This window comes from Rattus norvegicus, chromosome 16 (assembly GCF_021556685.1).
Source record: "Rattus norvegicus strain SHRSP/BbbUtx chromosome 16, alternate assembly SHRSP_T2T, whole genome shotgun sequence".
Lineage (NCBI taxonomy): Eukaryota > Metazoa > Chordata > Mammalia > Rodentia > Muridae > Rattus > Rattus norvegicus.
In genome coordinates this window covers 49,394,143-49,416,742 of record NC_141549.1, presented here as the reverse complement: position 1 = coordinate 49,416,742, position 22,600 = coordinate 49,394,143, and the positions used below count along the sequence as shown (strand labels likewise).

General features: G+C 34.5%; 1 protein-coding gene and 1 long non-coding RNA gene across 1 annotated transcript in view; both read right to left on the bottom strand.

The window, feature by feature from the left end:
• Nucleotides 1-22,600, bottom strand: part of Erich1 (glutamate-rich 1) — a gene marked incomplete at its 5' end in the record, with an annotated part of 52,793,804 nt that overhangs the window by 34,247,621 nt on the left and 18,523,583 nt on the right.
• Nucleotides 1-22,600, bottom strand: part of LOC148000548 (uncharacterized) — a 125,846-nt gene that overhangs the window by 79,247 nt on the left and 23,999 nt on the right. The window lies entirely within an intron of this gene.

The window sequence follows — 22,600 nt, the reverse complement described above, 5'->3', positions numbered from 1 at the left end:
TGACTTGTGCTTATGGAGGCATTGGGTAAACTAGCCAAAAAAAAAAAAAAAAAAAAAGACTAGATAGCTTGCCCCAGTGGTGCTGATACAGGAGATTCAGCTGGAAGAATGACTCAACTGCCACCCATATCGAGGGCTTTGAGTCAGGCCACCCCAAAATCTACATCATTTGCACATGGTTAGAAGTACAGAGATTTTAGTGATGGTATAAAATGCACTGAAGAAAATGTCAGTAGATGGATTGGCTGCAAAAAGAACAGCAAGTAACTCAAAATCTCAGGACAGGGAGCTGGAAAACACACTGTTCAGGACACAGGGGTGGAGATAGGAAGAACAAGAATAACACCCTACTTCAATGAAGAGAAAGAGAGGCAACACATTCACTTCTTCACAGGTTGGAGGCTCTGATGCCCAGAAAGAATAACCTCCACTTTAATTATTCAAACATCCTGTGACTGGCTGCCTCCCCAAGTTTGCTATGTGCAAACATACCTATGCCAATACAAAAATCTGCAGACATACAAAAGATACTTCTTCCTTTTCCAGCTTGACCAACTTCTGAGACTACTTTTCGGATTATTCAAACTTTGGTCTATTTAAATATTACCCATTAATGCGTTCATGTTTCTACTAAAAATAATATGCTTTGTGTCATTCTCATCATTGGAAGTTTATGAACTCTTCAACATTTAAGATTTTACATAACTATATATTTTATTCATCATTCTTTAAGAAATTAAGGGAGAGTGTAGGGAATTTGGAATAGAAGAATCAAACTGAGAAAGAAAAAAATGTGGGTGGTAATAGAGAGTACGTTTAGGTACAAGTAAGCTTAAGGGACATTTGTGATATCCCATAGTAATCTACTACAAGCTTCTGAAATATATATATATATATATATATATATATATATATATATATGAAAGGAATCTACATAGAATTGCCAAATAACAGGAGAGGAAACAACATCTACACTTCTCTCACCACCAAACACAAACTTGGCACTAGTTAAGCCATGTGTCAATCAAGGGGAAGACTAGTTAGGTCATGGGTTTACACAGCAATCAAATTGAATTATTCTGCTAAAGGTACATAGGAATATCATGACTTCTAATATGCTGTACTCAGAGATCGATGTCTTACTCTGGCACCATCAGGGGAGCTCCTCTCCCAAAGCATATAGGACAGGTAGAAAGCCTCATAACTGGGCCAAATGCAGAGTGAGACACCTTAGAATAATCAGTCCAAAGTGGAATATCTCCATCAGACCCCTTCTGTAAGGCTCAAGGAACTCTGCAGAAGAGGTGCAGAAAGACTGTAAGAATCAAAGGGGTTGGAAAAATATCACAGAAACAAAGCTGTCTAGTCACAACAGGAGTGACACACACATGAATTCACTGAGACTGTGGCAACTTCACAAAGCCCTGCAATGGCCTCAACCAGGTGGAGTTTAAGTACTGAGAAGTGAATACCACACAATCCCCTCTTCATAGTCCAGAAGCTAGCTCTCTCACATAAGCACCAGAAAATGAAATCTGTGTGTGTAAACAACACTGAAGGGAGGTTACATGCCAAGCAATGTAAGGACAGCACAAAATGAACCCAGTATTGTTTTTGTTTTGTTTTGTTTGTCTCATAATGTACTTTTCCTTCATACTTTTCTTTTTCTATGGATATTTTGATAATATATTATGGTTTCCAAGTTTATGTCTTTATGGAATTTCTATGTATGTGCATGTGTATATCTCTACCTATATATGTCTCTTTTTGTACTTTTTTTGTTTAAATATTTTATTTTTGCTCCTTTGAATGGTCTTATTCAGAATTTTTCACTTTGTTTTGTTTTTATTTTCTCTTACTTTTTTCTCTTAAGATGCATGCTTGTTGTCTAATGAGAGTAAGCTCAGGAAAGGTACAGATTTGTGTGGTAAAGAGGTTGTGAGTTTCTGGAACAGTTGGGAGAGGAGAAACTGCAATAAGAATATATTATATAAAACAATTTAAATTAAATTAATTACCTTATTCTTGTGTCTTTGCATAAATCTTTAATAAATGCTTTATATATAGAACCCTAAATATGCTTCTGTTAATATATTTTATTTCAAATGCATAAGAATTATTCTCAAGCGTTAAATAGGAATATTGACAAGGATAGAATTTGTTATTATTGTTTCCACAAATTATTTTACATAATTCATATGTATGAACTGCAAGTATTCTTATGTTAAAGTATCTGAAATGAAATTTATTTGTGATGTGTCAAGGTGGTTTAATGCTTCCCTTAGTAATCATATTGTTCTCTGGTTTATGTACATATGAATTTTATCACTGTTAACTTATTGTTTAGTTTTACCAGTGTACAGGAAATGAATTAAATAAAATGATGGGGAAAGATTGTAAGAGATAAACGACCAGGACATCTGCAGCAAGATACTAACACACACACACACACACACACACACACACACACACACACGGAAACCAAAACTGTAAGCTCTCAACAATATGGTTGCCTAAATAATACCTGGAAAGTGAAAACATTAATTGACATGCCAACATGGATGTATAATATTCCACATTTTTTAAATCCTACATGAAGAACTACAGGAAATTAATGCATTGCATTGTGCTTTGTGTTTTTAAACTTAACACATGTTAAGGTCATATGTAAAAAATGGAAGTCAGTCAGTCCGTAACAATGAAACCAAATAGAATGTCCTATATTCAAGACTTGCGAGGTTCCTTTTCTTGTTTAATGATGGAAGTGGGAGACTTTTGCTGTGGATGCTTGCATCCCTAGCTGTGTGTTCCTGATTTCTAAAAAAGCTAAGCAGTGTAAGCAATGGACAGCAAGCCAATAAGCAGAAAACCTTCAGAGTCTCTGCTTCAGTTCCTGCCTCCTGGTTCTTGCCTTAATTTCCCCCCACAGGTTTCTAATTTTTAAACACAGTAAACACTGCCATCAAATTCAGTTTTTGTCAAGGTGTTTATCACAGCAATAGAAAGCAAACCTAGATATCATCTGAGAAAAAGAGGATCAATCATCTATAATCTTAGCTACTCAACCGAAATGCAAGCAGTCAATAAGCAGTACAGTTATCATAGGAAGTATTGTATATATGAAGAGGAGGACATGGATTTGTAAAGAAATGGACAGAAGAATAATTAAAAGGGTGAGAAAGGGAGAGAAGAATGTAAATACAGTATTCACTATGAAATTCCCAATAAATAAATCCATATGTTCTTAAAGCAAGATATAGAATACTACCATATGAGTAACATGGACTGAGTAATAGATTTTACTACCTCTACTATAAAACTCCTAAGAGTTTTGAGAATTTACCTCAAAGTAGCACTTTCACTTTTGTTGTCTGGTATATCATATGGCATACTTCCACCAGCAGATCTTTAAGAACTTGTAAAAATTTCATATTTGTAATAATTTTCTTGTAGAATCTTCTCTGATTATCTTTGTATCACTTGGATAACAGTACTTGAAACCCTTATGCTCACAGTAACATTTATGTACTTGTAGCAATTTATTTTATTTAAATTATTCAAAATACCTCAGGGCAGATGCAGTGATTAAAAATGGAAAATACTTTCATATTAACATCAATAGGAACAAGGTAAAATATTAAAAACTGGAAGAGAAAAAACTACTTAGAGACAATAGAAAGAACCCTGCTATGTTTTTTTATTCCTCCAGTTTAACAATTTTCTAGCTCCTTTTGAAAATGTTTGTCTCTTGGATACTACATTATCCATTTGTAACTAATAATAACATATTGAGTATGATAGCTATTTTAGGTTTTCGAGGTAGCTGTTTTAATTATCTATTTACTCCATACACTTCTGGAGGTGTTAATTTTTATTTGAACTGTAGTTTCCCTAGGTTGGCGAAGTAAGGAGCAATAGGCACTAGAAAACATTATATTCCATATTAATCATTTCCAAGGTATGCCTTATAATGCACTTTTAAATATTTTGTATGTGGCTAGGCCCTATCACATAGCACAAGGTCAGAATGCCAGAGAATAATCAAGAAGAATTACTTTGCCACCCTACTAGCAAATTTTTCCTAAGACTACTAATGATCAAGAGTACATTGCAGAATGTTTTTATGAAGACAATATCAAACTAATAAAATATGTGTCTTGCAAAAACCAGTTTAATACTTCATCAGTTAACTTTTTCCAATTTTCAGAGATTTATTTTTTTATAAATTCAAATCTTAAGTGGTCAAATGCAATATAAGCTATGGTATATTGTCTTTGTGTCCTTGGGCTTTCAAAAACTCATCCAGGCCAACTAGTGTTTTCTCTATGGTTTTGAATGTGTGACCATCTGCTGCAGCTTGTTCTGCACAGTAGGAAGCATCCCCTTTAAAAATTATTGCTGTTTTGTTCACAAAGGCTAGGGAGTGATAGAAGCCTGGATGTCTCTCATCGGGTAAATGCATAATGAAAATAAGGATCATTTACACATTGGAATAATATCCAGATGTTATGAATAATGAAATGATTGGCTTTGCAGGTAAGTGGGTGGAGTCGGGAGTATCATCATGAAAAAGGTAACCCAAACTCAGAAGAACAAGACGGTAAAGATGCATGCTTTATTAGGAATACCCACATAGGTAAGAAATAAATAAAAGCCATATGAGTAGGATTTCAAGGAAGGTAATGAGAAGGAGAAGAGAGAGGAGAAAACATTGGTTGAATTATTATGTTTTCAAATCATTAAATACTCTTCTCAATCAAGGAAATAATGCTCATATTAAAATCTTTCAGTTTTAAAATAGTTTATGTCCTCGGACAGATTATATAGCAAATGAGAATTCTCTTTATCTTCTAAGCATGATTTATTGTTGATGACATAATATATAACCTGGAAAAAATTCCTGCAAGCAGACTAGAAATGCTGGGTAAAAATGATGTACTAGTCATGTGTCAGTATTCACTGAGTAAACATTAAATTTATTATTAAAGTTTTCAAGTTTATAACTACTAAAGTAAAAATTATTCCAAGAGTATTAACATCAGGAAACATGTTATAAAAGAAAATGAAGTATCTATTTTTTTATTCTGAAAAGATAAGTTTTTACCTTGAAACATGTTATCATGTATGTTACCATTACCCATTTATAATACAAAGAATTCAATAATCTCTTCTACGACCCTCCAGTGACAGATCTACCAAAATTTAAGGCCTGCAGCCAGTTTTTTCTGCTTGATGCAGAGGCAGTTAGAGGTATTAATGATTAAAAGACTGATCAATATAATCTGCATAATCGATATGATCCTAGACAGCCAGCCTTGACACTTTTTAGTCCAAATGTAAGAGAAGACACAAAGGAGACAAAGGAGACAAGATGCTTGACCCTGTTTTTGCATATTTCAAAGTACATGTTACAGAAAATGTCGTCCATGATTCCAAGCCAACACTATTTGTGCACTATCTTTTAGTCAGATATTATGAATTGGTCATATAAAGGTCAGGTAACACAACGTTGAAGATGACATGTAGAATAAACAATCAATGGGAGCTAATACAAGACGACTGTGGTGAGAAAGGTGTCATTCGATGAATACTAAGAAAAAAAATGTGGTTACGGTCCATGTAAAAAGGATCGCACTGTTACTGAACAGTGGGCTGTTAAATTGTTTTGTAAATAACCTCAAAGGTGATAATATTTTTCATTGTCTCTGCAAAGGCTGAAGTAAATAGCACAGTAAATGAGCAGATAAAGTAGGAAGGTGTTGGGAAAAAAGAAGGCAAACAAAATGTGGTTCGAGTGCTAGTATAAATCCAGAATTAATTGCTCTATAAGAAAAGAGCATCTAGTGGCTTTGTCAGTGGTGTATGTTGCAGAGATCTGAAGCTTATGTTGTCCGCAAAGCCAGTATGTCAAGTGTCCACACCCCAAGCCAACTTACTTTGTTCCACTTAATTTTCAATTATATAACACTGCTAATTGAAATATGCCAGATTCATACTGCAGTGAGATTTTTCCTGAGTATAATTTCACAATGTAGCAGCCATCTGAGAACATACTTCAAGAAGACTCTAGCAAACTAGGAAAGAGTAAAAATGCAAAAAGTTACTTTTAGCCAAGGCACAAAATTAATAGAGTCTGTGAGCAGAAACCTGGAGAATAGCTCTCCCCATAAACTTGATGCTTTGAGTCCTATATTCTGTTTTTAAAGTTCTTATAATTTACTGGTGAGTCTAAAATTGTGTAAGCAAATCTATGTAGCAGAAATACCTCAGTGCTCTTGATGCTTTTATAAATTGTTAGGGCTTGTGAGTTATCAGGGGCCCGAGCTGCTGCTCTTGCCTTCTACCTCCCTTTCAAGCTAACCAGAGGCCTGATTATTGTGTATGTTATGAACAAGAATGGGACCTGATCTATGACAATTGTTAAAAAAATATAGTTTCTCATTCTGTTTCATCCAGAGGCAAGCCATATGTAGTTGTTTTTATTACTTTGAATGCACTAAGACACGAGATCTTCAAATATTATTTTGGAAATAGAGTCTTCGCAAATTGAACACTATATCATGGACACTGCATGGTGGCTTTGGCTTATTTTTCACATAATATCATTATCTTTTGTCACGTGTAAGTATGGAGAAAACAAGTATGAACGTGTAGCTACTTTTCTATTAATCCACAATGAATTGAGTATTCAAAAGGCAAGTCTTTTAATACCTGTGAATCAGAAAACTGTAGGAAAATACCATGAAACCAGGGCAGGGATCCATTTTGTCTTCAGCTTCTTCGAATTCACAGAAAAATCAAAAATATAAACAAAATACAGAGAAGAGTGTCTGAGGGAAAGGAGGAAAAGAATACGAGATCTGAGAGAAGGTGTGTGTGTGTGTGTGTGTGTGTGTGTGTGTGTGTGTGTGTGTGTGTGTGTGTGTGTGTGCGCGCGCGTGCGTGCGCGTGCGCGTGCGTGCGTGTGTGCGTGCGTGTGCGTGCGTGTGTGTGTGCGTGCGTGCGTGCGTGTGTGCGTGCGTGCGTGTGTGCGTGCGTGTGTGCGTGGGTGCGTGTGTTTGTGTGTGCATGTGTGTGTGCGTGCGTGCGTGCGTGCGTGCGTGCGTGCGTGCGTGCATGCGTGTGTTGCTTTTCTCAGGGGTCCTAGGCATTCTTTAAGACAGATAGCATATTGAAGCTAGAGATTGTGGGTTGTGTTTGTCCTGCTGACCAGCGACGTTCAGGAATCCATATGTCAGCATTCCTTCACCATCTCCACGAGTGCTGGGCTTTAAGTTATTATTGAAGATCTGAACATGAGCTTTTTTGCTTGCATATCAGGTAATTTCTTCCTGGAGTCATCTTATCACCCTATCAAATCTCTGCATTTTCAGATGGAGGCCTTCTAATGTATTTTGAAATAATGTGTTTATTGTTGATGTATAAATTCACAGTGGTGTGCACATATTATTGCACAGTATCTATTGCAAACAGCTGAAAAAATTAAGTCGTTCCTTCTGCTTTTCCTCCTTAGCATAAAAGAGGAATGGTATTATTTGTTTAAGAGTCCTCCATAGACAATAATCATGAAACAAAACCTAAAGAGATGAAAGTTGCAAGGCCATTCGTTTGTCTGTAGTGCGCACATTGGCGCAGACAACTATTTTAACAATACAAACTATTGTTGTAGGAATGTGAGATAATAATACAATACTTGTTAATACATGGTTCCAAGAATAAATATGAAACAATTTTGAAGCCAAAGAACATTAATTGTCCTGATTTTAATTTGTATTCCATTTTCTTTGTAATTACCGTGTAAAATCATATTCTGTGTCATTTTGTGTTAGTTCTGGTTGATGGCCTCCTTCGTCGGCTCATCTACAGGTCTTTTACTCCTAAACCTGTGAATATCACATGAAAAACAATGGCTTTATTGTTATACTATTAAAAACAGGAGAGACACATGCAGTGGCAAACCTAATAAATCTTTATGTCAGATAAATTGATGGACTAATAGCAAAATAGAAATTATGAGAAGATTGACTGACGCATCCAATTTCCCTGAATTCATTTGCTACATTGGGCATTTACCAAGTGCTGGTTTGAACAAAAGTGTGTGGTGAATTAGCTGAAGGATTCCTGCCCTTACTGGGTTGATATTAAAATGTTCAAAATTGATATTGAAACACATTTTTCATCAGGGAAAAGAATTAAGGTAACATTTCTTGAGTGCCATTTACTGGTTTGTGATAGTATGGTAGGATAATAAAAATTTTCTCTAATCTTATGATCCTGAAATTATCCCAAACTGAATGTTAGGTGAAAAATCTCTTAAAATTAAAGATCAGTTACCCCTTTACATCGTCTCTAGAGCTGAATAGATTACAGAATATGGACTTAAATGTTTCTTTTACTATAGTTTCATTTTCCAGGTAAGATCTTGAGAGGGATTTTACAGAGATTAAATACATAGTATTTTTATTAAGAGTGAGCATATTTAAATGTTTTAGTAACACTCATTGAAAGTGAAAAAATGCAAGTTATTATAAATGAATGTGTATGAGAAGATTTTATGGTATCTTATCTCTCTGAACTACATCTTATGCTTTGTGAGTTAAATTTCTTACTCATACTTAGCTTTTATTTTCATAAGGCATAATTCTATGCTGGGCGGCTAGTGTTCAGAAAATGAATACTTATTGAAATGAATTTCTTTTTTCTGATATATATATATATAACAAAGTAAACAAGCAAAAATTTTACCTTGAAAAATGTAAATGCTGTATTTCCATGATTAATTTTTACTCAGGAATTTTTTCTCTTTGTATAATCTTTCTGAATTCAAGAGCTAATCATAAAAACCTCTCATACAATATTTCAAGGGCATTTTGACTCAATTCTATAGTTTTATATATATATATACATATATATACATTATATATAAGCAAATGAAGAAACAGAAGCACTAAAAAAGCAAACACACATTGCATTGATGAAAAGCCTTCATTTTAAATATTTCATGAAGTTAAGGAATAGCTTTTTTTCTACAAACACTTAGAAATAATTCCAACCTTCTCCCATTTAGGAGATGTCTCAATGATCTGAGTAACGAATCATTTAAAATTATTAAAAATGCGGATAATTTAGGAGGCTGTAAGTAATAAGTATTGTGATCAGTGGAAGAGCAGCAGAGTCGCTCAGTCCAAGAAGAGATGAGATAATTCAGCATCACATAGGTCCAGGAATAAAGACCTCTGATTTTTCTGAGTACTTATTTTTATTTTATGTGTATGAATGAGTGCCTGTATGAACCAAGAGCACATTTGGTGTTTGCAGAAGCAGGATGAGGGTACTAGATCCCCTAAAACCGGAGTGGATGTTACCTGCCCAATGTTCATGCTGTCAAATTAGTCTTCTGCAAGAGTAGCAAGTTCTCTAACCACTGACCCTTCTCTCTATCTTCAAAGCATCCTTTTAAATTAATTATTTTTGTTTGCTTTTGAGGAAGCCCAAAGGGGTTTTAGAAGCCCAAAGGGAGTCTCCAGCTAAAGACAGTCCTGAGGATTATCTTTAACATCATATCATAATGCCTCCACCTCCAAAGTGTTTGAGTTATAGGTGTAGGTTTTCTCATTGTATTTGAGAAGGAAAACAAAGCTGTTTTTCAAGTTGAACACCAAGTTTCTGAGATCACAGTCAAACACTATACACCATGGTAGAAATCTATTTATTTCATCTGGTTAAAATCTAATACTCAAAATGGCACAAGGTGTGTCAGTGAAGACAAAGACCTTCTCTCACCTTCCTAAGACAGTCTTAATGATTGTGATCAGATCGCAAGATCCCCACAAAGCTGCTGGATCTCACAATTCCCCAACTAAAATCAAACACCCTCTCAGCTCTTACCCCAAGAATGTCTCAACATGAGAAACAAAACACTGAGTGACTTTTTAAAGGATGCCATCTTAGCTGTCCACATAATCAAAGTGATCTCACATTTTCACTTATATGTAGCTTACTTTTGTCTAAAAAAGAGATAAATAAAATCAGCTATACAGTGAAGTCCAGAAATTGTGTTGGGGGTGTCTGTGGCATCCTCCAAACTTTTTGTTTTGTGCATAAAGTCCTGCTAAGCTATAATTTGGAAGGAAACACACGTATGTGTTTTTCATACATACATCCTCATCTGCTCTCCCTGACAGAGTCTTCCTTAAAGCATCATGTCACTTTACCTGTTCAGTCCAAGGGAAATCAGAGTTCAAAACATAATATGGCAAACTTGGCAACCATGGCTCACAAAAATCTGTGGAAATCTAAATAAACTATCAATACTATGAGCAAATAGAATGTGTTTAATGTCAATATGTTGCATGATTAAGGCAGTCTTTAGTGATATATTAGTAACATTAAACTAACAGGGTACCTGTCAATTTGACATGTGTGTGGGTCTATGTGTGTGCATATATGCATATATTTGAGCATAAAAGGTCATCTGATTCTGGTCTTTCAAAAGTAGTAATTAATTAATTTTAGGAAAATACATAGTGTAAAATCTGAAGAAAATAATAGTGTAAATACTAAGAACAACGTCTTTAACTCCTACTTGAGTTTTATAAGTGAATTTCACAAAAAATATGAGAAATTATCTTTCAAAATATATGCACAGAGTCTCTGCATCTGGCAGGATTCTTGAACCAGAATCCAACACAAGAAGTTAAGGTTGAAGTTGTGAGCCAGAGCAGGGCTTGAGCTGTTTCTCGTGAGTAAGCAATGTCCAGGTACTGGACAGCACAAGTCACTAAGGTGCACAGTCATTCCCCACTCAAGGCTCTCATGGGATAGGAGAAGAGTGTATTCCAAACATTCTCTTCCAAGTTACGATTAACATTTTAAATTGGCAACAACAAATCTGTGAATTTCCTATCACCAAGGCGTAGGAACATACACCTATATGGATTGTAACTACATTTTGTGAATATCATTATTGAGACTAATGGAAATGGAAACTATCAAATATCATAATGATTGAGCAAATGCAATACACGTTTTGACTTGATGATGACTGTCAGATCAAGGGAAACAGGGTCATGATGGACCAGAGTTGTACTTTCGCCCTTTTGGGCCAGTATCTGTAAACAACCTATGCACAAGTTTTCATCCAAAACCAAATTACTGCCATTTGGGGAAATAGTGATTGGAAGAAGGGTCTATTAATATCATCAAATAATAGAAAGATTGTACAAAATTATTTTAAAATGTGCTTGGGCTCTCAGTTGTGAAAAAATACATTGTGCATCTGAAATCTTATTCGTGGTTCACTTATGATTTTCTTAGCTAGTTTGAGAAACCATAATATTCTTATGTCCTAATATCTTTAAAGCCCTAAAATAAGTTAAAATGTCTTATAGTATATTTTTATGTGAAAACACTTCAGAAAAATGCTACTTTGAAATAGCAAACTTCAAAAGGAGCTGGTGATGTTAGTATGAAATCTTCAACAATACCATACAATATTCTTTTCTAAAAATAAGTAGATAAATCAAAGCAGACATGATGGCAACTTGGCAAAAGAAAATCAAGTATATTTTATGTATCTATAGAAAAATACAAATAATATACACCACATTGACATACGCTGGGCTGAGTGGATAAAAATGTTTCCTCTCCAAATATAAATAGGAGTGTATACACATGACTATCACGTTTCCAGTGACTGTAGGCTGAAGTAGGTAAGAAATGGTTGCTAAGAATTATATAAAAACTCTGAAGGAGGCTTCCAGCTTCTCACTGAGCAGCATCACTGACAATCACAATAACAGTGCTTGGTCTCTTTAAGGCATTGCTGCTGGAGCAGATTAATGATTCAATCACCATCGCAGGGAAGAACCTAGAAATGTAGATTTTCAGCAATGACCACCACCCTTGGTATGCATTTGGAAAAATAAAATTGCTTGTGAAGCTACGTTAAGATGCTTTTGCTTTTGTCTTTGATGCAGAAAATCATAGGGAACAATTCGAAGTTAAAAAGGGTGCAATCTTTATAGTTAGCCTAGGAATGATTTTTTTTTAAGATCAGGGAACAGGAAAATGGCAGTACTGGCTGATGTGACTTGACTTAAATGATTGTTAGATTAAGATGGGTGGGAAGGCAACAAGCAGAGCCAGACCGCATGAAGTCCTCAGGTCCCTAAGGCATGCCTCCCCAAGGCATCTACAGTGTGGCTGCGCTAACCATTGAACAGCATTCCATGAGTTCTGTCCTTCCTCTTGCATGGATCTTGTCACTTTACCAGGCCGCAATTTTATTTTTTGTTTTTATTTTAAATAAGTTCTCACTTAGTTTTCCAAATTCTCCTTGACGTGGCAAATGTCCTGACCTAGCCATTTGTGTGCTGGGATTAGAACTCTGATCCACCCTGCTCAATGACTTTCTCATTTATTGACAGAGAATGTATTCAGGAAGTCATCAAAGATGTAGATGATTTAAATACTGGTTCTAATCTGCCTTACCTAGGAGAAGTTGATGGATCTGTATCCCCAAAGAGAGCAAAGTGAGTATTGTTTTCAAATTCTCTGTTTTTTTCTTGATAACAATCATAGTGTGGCAACTTGGTCATATTCATGAGTTGAACAATATTGAACCTTAACATCATTAAAAAAATATAAGTGAATATCCCTGAAAAATTCTCAATGATTTGATCATAACATATCTGTTTCCTAATAACTCATGGACAGTGTAACTAGAAAGCTTTGAAGTTAATTGAAATTAAGAAATCAATGGAAATGAAAAAGAGAAATGGCTGCTGATACAAAAGAATAATCAGATAAAAAAATAAAAAATTCACAAAATAATTAATTTTTTAAAATAATTAATTTTAAGTACATTCCTGAATAATATATTTCTTTCAGTGACAAAGGATCAGTCAAAAATCATTTTCATTTAAAGCTATGAGATGACATAAAGGCATAGAGCAATTGCTGGGTTCTGTTCCCTACATGGCAGCTTACAATCATGCAGTTTCAAGGGGTTCTCTCTTCTTTCTCTGACTGCAGAGAGTGCATATATATATATATATATATGTATATGTATATGTATATGTATATATATACATATATATTACATACTAGATAAAATTTAAATAGAGGTAATATAATTTAAGAAAGAAAATGAACGTAATGGTCACTAAACATGGAAACAAAATAAACCAATTTATGAAACTGGCATTTTAATGTTCTTAAAGTCTCAAAATTAAAAATAGAAATACTGCAAAATTGCCACACTAGTAAAACTCAACAGTTTTGTTGCCATTTGTAAATATGAAATCATTAATCAAATATTTGTTAAAATAATTCATTACATACTTGATGCACAGGAAAGGGGTTTTATTTTCTAGATCTAAATACAAGTAGAATCAAAGGCATTCTCCAAGTGTCCTTTCCTAGGGCAGTCATCAGGCAAACACTGATCAAAGGAAGTTCACCATTGAGGGGCTGATTTTGCTACTTCTGAATTTCCTCGACTATCTAATCCCGGAATGAAACTGACATTGTTACTTACACTATAAATTTAAAAATTAAATGTTATCAACTGGAGGATTGATTCCATCATTACTCAGCATTAAATAAGGTCATAGATTATCTCGTATACTCTATGATATCCACACACTCTGTCAACCTAATACCATTATTCAAATGAGTATCAGCTTTGTTCTCAGATCATTATGGATGAAGAAATTCAAACATTATTCAAGTAGTAATCAAAAATGGAAATGTGCTTCTATTATAATTCTATTCTAGTGTACTTCCCCAAAATAGAGGATAAAATCACAGCCCCAATCTGGAGTCACTGCCAATTAAACGTGCTAATAATATTGGACAAAATTACAGGGAGCTTCCCTTTCCCGACTTGTAAAACATAAATACTGATGTAATCCTTTTGTTGTAAGAGTCACAGATGGCAATTCACTCAAAAAATAACTTTAGATAATGTGTTAGTGTTAATAGTGCTTTTCATTCTAGTTTTATTATTAACCTAGAATAATATGCATAATACAAATTAACAGCTTTTTTAATAAACAGTTGTTTTTAGTCTTTGACAAATAATAAAAAAGGTAAACTCTCCCTTTTAATCCCATCTTAATCCCTACCTTTTAAAACCTCAGCAAACTGAAATATAACGGGTAAATGTGAAGCTACTTATATGTGTATCTTCCCGTTGGCTATTGGTGCCATTGCTGATGTCATCTGACTTATCATTCTAGCTACTGAAACTTTTAAATTTATTTAGAAGTCATAAAATAAGTAAATGAATAACATGAAGAAACCAGGAGCATTATTTCAAGGGCATAAGTAGCAACTAACAGAAAACTCCAAGTATTCAGTCGGTATGAGTATCCTCCTCTACCGCCCTCCAATGGAACGGCCTACAATAAGCATACTACGTAGAGTGTGAAAACATCACATATGATTCATGTAATAATAACATCCCTGTCTTTACCCTCAGGATACATTAATCACGAGATTCTAAGAGTTTATTGCCTAGCATGGCACAACAGGCTTTGCCAATGTGACGATGTGGCTAACCTTGAGGTAGAGTCCTGTAGTTTGACTCTGACTACTGTGGTTTCCAGGAAGAGAAGACTATTTCAGAACTGAAGTCAAGTCACAGGAATAGATAACAGCATTCGTAGTAAACTCGAACTTGCTTATGTGCACAATGAGGTATGCCTGTGACAGGGAGTGAATGATGGAGCAAAGGCAATTCTATCGCATACATGGGAAGAAGAGAATGCAGGAGAAGATAGAATGCTGCCTTCCAAGGCATGGTCTGTCTACCTACTTTCTTTAACACATCGCTCGTGTACATGGTCCTTTCACAGGAGTAGAAAATCTTTCTCTGAAAACGTTGAGTCATGGTATAAGGATGTGAACCTAAGGACAGCTGATTTTACAGCTAGGTGTGTGTGTGTGTGTGTGTGTGTGTGTGTGTGTGTGTGTGTGTGTGTCTGTGTCTGTGTGAACCTCAACCTAGTTCTGCCTCATTATGATTATATTCTTCTAAGCCCTCCTATCTGTTGTTCTTATGGCTATAAAAGGTCTATGGAACTCACAAAGTGAAGGAAAGGATGATCTTCTATGCATCAAAAAAAAGTGAATGAATTGTATTATCTCAGTCTTATCAAGATGTAAGTTGAATTTCCATACACTGTAGATGAGTGGATATCCTTGTACATACTCAGAAATAAAGATGAGTGATGTCAAAATTATTTCTCTTTAAATCTAGTGCCAGAAACAATTCCTTTCTTATGATTAAAACTGAAAATTCATGCCCATATTTTCATTCCTTTGTAATGAACCTTTTTTATATTACATATTCAAATGTCCAATGATAGTCCAAAACAGGAACATAGGTGCCCAGCCTGACAAAGCCTGACTCACAGTAAATAAATTGCCTATGGCTTGTTGACTTCATTTCCTATCTTAAAAAAGATCAAAGAGAATTTGCATTATGTTAGCAACACCTTACAGTGAAATCTCTGCATCAAAAAAAAAAAATGCTGTCCTTGCTTTGTGAATAGTAACATCTGACTTCTGTGGTCATTCATGAAGAAAGGAAGCCAGTGAAAGCCAATTTTGGCTCTAAGAAGGCATGGAAAATGGTGTAAGGGTGAATCTCCACTGTTGATTTAATGGGAATTTTGAGCAATGGAAAATGCACCTTGAGTTACCTATGCTAGAGTTCCTGGGAACTCTTACTGATGTGTGAAGGAGTCCCAGACTAAATAACAAGGAGAAGTGAACTGAACACCAGCCCTGAACTCTCTGTGTGGTGGTGACTAATGGTGCAATGTCAAGAGTTGCCTCAGGCTTGTCCTGGCAAGTCTTCCCCATCCTGAGACATTCTATGATCAAATCATGAGACAGAATAAACCCTTCCATATGATTGCGTATTCTGTCACAGCAACATGTATCTGATGTAATCAGTTGTACATCATTTATCAATAAATACAACACAGTGAGCTTGACCACTGAAAGCATATATGACACTTAAGTTATATTAACTCTTTTTTTTTTCAGTTGGATTAGGAAAACCTGCTTTTTATTAGAAGTATTATAGCATGTTATAGAACAATTCATATTTATATAAATATATATTTATATATTCATGTTTTATTATAAATATAACAGTGAAATGTTTTTGTCAGAAGTGTTTTTCCAATTAGTTTGAAAGTATATGTATATTATTGGAGAATATAATTGAAAAATAGATATATTTAATGCTATGGAGTTTGGCAGACTTTACAATCAGAAAAAAAAAGGGAAATGGTATAGAGGTTCAACAAAGGCAGAGAAGTCTCGTGTTATGAACTTTTAGGGAAAAAAAGGACTTTACTTTAAACACACGTTTCTTCCCAAACTATTTCATAGTAGGCTTGAGGCAATTGCCTCCGGAGGACTTATAGCAAAAATAGTTGCTGCTTGAATTAAAAAACAAGAAATAAAAGATGAAATTCCAGAAATCTGAGAGCCATCAATGAACCAGTGTTTCTTTTTGCCTTTATCAGAGACATAACTACCCAAAGAGCCAAACTATTTCAGTGCAAAGCCGTGGGATTTGACCCTGGCACTCTGGGAGAAGCCTGAATGCAGATATGACTGACACAATTAATATGTGGCTAGCAGCCCTCCACTTTGCTGTCCCAGGTATAAAATGAAAGCAATAGTCCCTCTCCTGTTTCCCGTGCATGTTTATTATAGAAAGGTACAGTGTGTGCCATGAGTTCTCCTCACCCAAATATTCCCATTGATTTGCTATGCTTCATATAGTACATTACATGCAAAACAAAGAAATTAAATATTTGCTTTACTCTAATAGTGACATGAAGTTCTACTATTTTAACATAACGCAACTACTATTTTAAAACACTGCACTGTACCTGTGTATGCATGTGTAAGATTTAAAAATCTCTTAATATTATTTACAAGTTTCTAAAATATTGAGACATAAGGAATACATTACTAAGTGACTTAAGCTTTAAAATAACTCAGTGTGTTTTATTATGTAGAAAAATGCTAAATTAGGAATGCTTGTGTGAAGATATACTGTGTATCTTGTTTGCCTCGAATTGTAAAATATGTAGCTTAATATGGAATATATGAAAGTTTACAAATATTAATGATCACAGGTTTCAAGAATTATCAAACTTAACATAGATTTTTGAAATGTAAAACGTGAAAAATCGAATGTGCAAACTTGAATATTTTAATGAAATCGTTGTAGTTCTAAACACAGTGATTCATTTTAGTAAAGTTTTGAAATTTTTCACAATGATTCACCATATAGTCAAACTCACACAGCTAAACAGAAACACTTAAAATAGTGTTATATGCTTTGTTTCAAACCTTGATGTAAATGAAATGTTTTATGTGATAATCTGTTTAAATATTTATTCTTTTAACTATAAATAATAAATATATCATCTCATAAAAATACATATGCTTTTTGCTATTCATAGCAGCAGACAACACGTTCTATTTTCTAAATAATTTATTCTCCATTAATCAGAAAGAAATAAAGATAACCTCATAACCACTTTCTATCAAAAATAAATAGTACTTATGAATACTTTGAAATATTCTTAATCAGCCTCAAGCAATAAATAGCTCAGAAACCCAACGCTGTAATTTTATTTATTGCAACTTCTATTATGCAGTCAGACAGTTTGGATCATAAAGGTCTTAATGTACTTTCATCTCCACAGAAAAATAAAACTAAAAGAAAGCGTCCTTTGAAATCAAAGAGACCTTGCAAAGGCACCAGTCAATCCATTGTGAAAATATTACCGGTCTGTCATTCTCACCCAAGAGATTTTTGTCAGTCGCCAATCTGCTGTCACTATAGAATTACAGTCATGGTGCGGTATCAGCGCCTGCTGTGTCCTTTGGGAAACAGCGCTTTGCTGGTTGAACTTTATGATTTAGTCCCAAAGGCCGAAGAAGAAAGCTTTGAAAAGGAGAAAGCACACATGCTTCTTCGAAAATTTATAAGATGCCTGATAAAGTCTATTTGCAAATTTTGGTGTACTGTAGGTTAAGTTGAATATTAAGTAAAACTTTACCGGTCCCATAATTAGCACTAGCTGCCTTGCTTTGTGCTTGCTTCAACATATTACGTTATTTCAAATATTTCAAAAGACGTTGTGGTTTGCAATATGTTTCATTTTGCTTTATGGAACAATTACCCGATTAATGATGATACAACTAACATGAATAAACCTTTCCCTCTCCTACTGTCTGAAAAAGTGTACTGCCAAAGAAGCATTTCTGCTTTTAAACGTATTTGTTTTATTATTAGTTGTCTATAAGTGTATGTATATCTGTGTTTGGGTACATGCATCTGTGGACTTTGTGTATTACAGAGTGCAAATTAAGATGTGGGATCAACAGATGTGGGTGCTGGGAACCAACCTCTGGTCCGCTGGAAGAGCAGTACTCCCTCTTACCTACTGTCTGTCTTAGTGTTTCAGGTACTGTGAAATACCATGGCCAAAATAGGCAGGAAAAAGGTTTATTTCAGCTTACAGCTTATAGTCGATCATCTAAGGAAGTGAGAGCACATGTCAAACAGGAGGAGCTGGTTCAGAGGCCGGGATGGAGTGCTGCTAACTTGTTTGCTCTTCATAGATGAGTCAGTCTGCTGCTGCTGCTGCTGTTGTTGTTGTTGCTGTTGTTGGTTTTGTTTTGTTGGTCAGGACTACATGCCCTGTTGTGACCCAGCCTGCAGGGCGTTGGACCCTTCCACATCAATCATCAATCAATATGCACCACATGCTTGCTCTCAGGACAATCTGGGGAAGGTGTTCGCTTAGTTAAAGTTTCTTCTTTGAAAATGACTCTCACTCATGTGCAGCTGATCGAAAACTAGCCTCCACACCACCTCTCCAGCCCTAAGAGCTTTTCTTAGGTCTCTGTGGCACAGAATGTGTTCTCATTAAATATTTACGAAGGAGGCAGGCGGGGTGGGCGAATAGGTGGAGGAGCACAGTCTTACAAGCAAAGCAGAGGGGGAAGAGGAGGGATGGGTTGGGGGCTTTGTGGAGGGGAAGCTGAGAAGGGGATATTTAAAAGGTAAATGAATACAATGATTATTAAAAATAAAAATATGAAGAAACGGTTCATTTGTTTTCAGTTTTATTGCTGCAACCATAACTATTAGAGGGTGAGCTGTCACACATGTTAAGAAACAGTTTTCTCAGCAAGTATAGTGATTTTTAATAGCTTTCTATGTGAATTCTCTTTTGTATGACGTATAACAATTTCTTTCTTGATATGACCCCTTTGAATTCAGAATACCAGTGGCTTTATTCTGACGTTTATGTAACACATTTTTTTTCAGTTGCTTAGAAATCAGTCCCTTGTTCTGACCTATAGTCTCTGAAAGTATAAACTTTTCATTAACCACTGCATAACCTTTGCCAGATTAAACAGTGAGAATTGATTCGGCACATCTAATTATGAAATCTCCAAACAATTCATGCAAAGCATGGTCATTTAGTTTCTATGGGACTGGTTTTACACTAAGGTGCCCCATGTTCCCTTCCTCAAAGTCCTGACATTCAGAAACATCTCAAAGTGATCATAATCTAAAATATAAAATTAACACAAATTAGAACACTGAGGAGAAATTATTGATAAAATGAAAAGTGTTAACTTCATACACAGTAACTATTTTTTCTTTTAGTTTTAAAATAAAATGATAATTTTGAGCTATCAGAACATATCTGTTTTAGAGGTGTCCTTAGAGTCATACTTCTCCTTCAGTATGAGGAAAGGCTTGATGCGAGGAAACTACTGTGCAAATCTCCTTGAAATATTGAAGATATTTGTTTGTTCCTGGATTTTAATAATTAGAAATATCAAGGATGGCAGGGTTCTACTAATTATTTTTATAAAAGCATGACCGAATATTACTGATTTTTTCTTTTATATTTCATGAAGTCTTATTACTATAATATTTGGGCTCTCAAAAATTAGTTCTTAAGCATCTGCTAAATCAACAAAATATACCTAAAGTCCATTATATGAATAATTAAAGATACAATAAAATGCTACAATTTTAAAGAATAACCAGTATTTTATAAATCCATTAAAATATCAGAACATAATTAATTTTAAGCAATTTAAATATTATATTCATAATTGATGAGAATCCCTGATAGTCTCTTAGAAATGTTTGTATTTATATCAAATAAAATGTGTGTGTGAGAGAGAGAGACAGAGACAGAGACAGAGAGACAGAGAGAGAGAACATTTCCATATTTCCATGCCTTCACCTTACATATAAAAATTGAAACCATTAGAGATGTTGGTGCTCTATAGCATGACATTTAACAATTCAATGCCCTGACCAAAATACATTTACAATTCAAGCAAAATCACTACCAGTACAGTAAGTTATTTTTGACAAAATCGATCAGAGACTATGTAGTCTTAAACTATGTATATTTTAATGTAGAATCACAGAAGCAAAGATTAAGGTCAAAAACCAATGTTCATAGTCCACAATGTGCTCTAAAACAATATGATAGCAGAAAAATACATATCCACATCTTATATAGACTGAAGAAAAAATGTTCTTAAAAAAAGTTAGTTTGGTCTTTAAGAAAGTAGCTAAGGACTTAAAAAGATATTGAGGTATTTGTTCTTATCTGTGGTACCAAAAGTTAAAAAAATTCTAATGAAGTACTTTCTTTAGATATACTAATTTACGTGGGATTGGTGGAGAGAATCTTAAAATATCTCTGTGTCTGATGTCACTTTATAAACCAGGAGTTGTAGGTCCCAGTTCACTAACGGCCAAAGGATCAACATATTTGTACGTACTCCAGAGTGCAGCACAAGTTCTCTCCAGGCTATAACAACAAGAATGATGGGAGCTTGAATGCTGCATGGTTAAGTAGTATGCTAAAATGATGAAATCTTGCAGAATTATAATTCTGTGATTATTAGGAAGGTCTACCATAAGGAACTGGGATAGAGACACAAGGTTGTTTCAAGAATTTTCCTTATTCTCCGTGTACTCCGCTCTCTGGCTTTTGTACCTCTATATGTCTTAAAATGTGCTTCTTCAGAACAGATGACAATTCAAGATCTATTAAGTCCTGAGTTAACAAATGGACAAATGAGAGTTGTTCTTAGATTATACTGACTTTGAAGTTCAATATTTTATCTAGAAAGATGCTATGAAAGAAGTATGCCTTCTTGTACATAATGTAACATGGTTTATTTGAATCATCCTCAAAATGAAATAATGTTCTAGGAAAAGTAAAAACTTTAGAAGAGTTCGATTTATGTCAGGGTTCTATATGGAGATAATAACAGGTAGATTGTAATGATTTCAGGGGCTGACTTTGCTTTGGTGGATAGTATTAATTCAAATATTTCCTCCTAAATTCCTGCCTTTGTTACTCAACTTATGTCTAGAGAATTTGGGATTAATTATGCAAAGGCTATTAAAAGATTAAATCCAAAGTTGTCATTATTGCTTCTTCTTAGATATAAAAATTACTGAAGTGCAATAAAAGATAATGCTTAACCCTTTAATATCAGAAACTTTACAGTAGCTTAATTTTACTACTATGTTGGTCAATAACTAGCTCAATTAACACATAAAAGTCCTATTTATTCTTTCTAAAATTTGGAAGCCTTTTGATTTCAAATGTAAGATATTACTTTGGTAAATAGCAGTGATTAAGATTTTACTCTATATGTAGTATATATTTTGAGATAATATAGTATATTCCAAATATTTTGTTTAGGTTGTACCTTATATTTTTGAAGAAGGTTGTATTTTTCTATAAAGAGAAATGTATTGATGAAGATGAAGCAGCTCTTGCCACTATATTGTAGCTATTACTTGAATTTACTACTTTTAAAAACAGGGAGGTGAGAATTGGCAAGCATCCTGGCAAGATGAAAATTTAAGTTAAGGTTTGGGGATGTTTTTTAATGTGCACCAGGAATGTAAATAATCAAATAAAGCAATGAAATATGTTTTAATATTATTCAGTGTCACCATATTGTAGAAGTCACACATAACTATAGTTTGTTGACATTAAATGCTTATAATTTTTCAAGCCAATAGATAACAACATTTCATTGAGGAGAATTTATACCAATAAAAATAATATGTATTTCTCTATTTTGTTTGGCACAGAAATAGGCTTCTTTACTGGGGACATAGTGTAATCCCATGGTGTAGTCCTTTATTAACTCTTTAGTACAGGCCACGGCGCTTGAAAATAATCTTGAAGCTCTCTATTACATGGTCAGTCATCTTTGCCTAATGCTGTCCGGCTGCTTCACTTCCCAAAAAAAGTATTTTTAAAGTCACAAAGAACTTAAATACCAGTGAACATTGTCCCTAGCCATAAACAGTAGCAAAATTCCCACCCAAAGATTATCTAAATATATTTAAAAATAGCTAAGAGTTGAAGTAGAAAGTCTTTAATAAGCCCAAAGAATGCAATCTAAAGAACAAAAAGAGCCAAAGAAGTGCTAGCATATAGGACTAACTAAAATATTACGGGTGTATGATATATATTCCTCCACAGCACTT